This window comes from Ciona intestinalis, chromosome 1, assembly GCF_000224145.3.
Source record: "Ciona intestinalis chromosome 1, KH, whole genome shotgun sequence".
NCBI classification, from domain to species: Eukaryota; Metazoa; Chordata; class Ascidiacea; order Phlebobranchia; family Cionidae; genus Ciona; species Ciona intestinalis.
In genome coordinates this window covers 3,403,510-3,404,232 of record NC_020166.2, presented here as the reverse complement: position 1 = coordinate 3,404,232, position 723 = coordinate 3,403,510, and positions in this window count along the sequence as shown.

Here is a 723-nt window from a genome sequence, read left to right as displayed (position 1 = left end):
ACACTCCAATACATTCAGCTGCACTCCACGTGATCACATTTTCAGGACATTGAGCAAAAGCTACGATACCTGGTATGTTGGTTTTATTCACAAGATTATGTAACACATTGTTAATGTCATTCAAAGAACAATTTGATGGAAAGCAACCACCGACTGATAGGCCAGGGAGAAACATTCCAGCTAACTAAAACACAAAGGATATTTTCAAAACTTGGTATTTTTAAAGGAGATAAGCAAGTCGTGAAAAACAACTGAAAAAAAAGCACAGATCTTATAAGCAGGCCTTGATAAAAATTGAAAATACTTACAGTTTGACCACATGCCTTCACAAGAAAGTAAATGCCGAATATTTACTAATTAACTTGATCATAAATTAAACATAAATAGCTTGTTTGTCTGCAATGTGTGGGGACCACGCTTATTTTCTTCAAATTAAATGTTAAAATGTTGTTAACTGTAAGAATATTTTAACAACTGGTGTTTTGTCGCTATACCCTGTCCTTTCGTTCAAAAGATATTTAAATCTAAGCTACCGTAATCGGAGAGATAAATAAAGTTATTGTTATTACACAGCAAAGTTAAACGAACATTTATTAGTTAAAAAGGGTTTTAAATGTTAAGATATATTGAAAACTATTTTAATAAAGATTTTAAACTTAAACTGGTCTTTATATACAACAACTTTTTTTAAGAAAAGCACAAGAATGCAAGGGGTTTAAAATA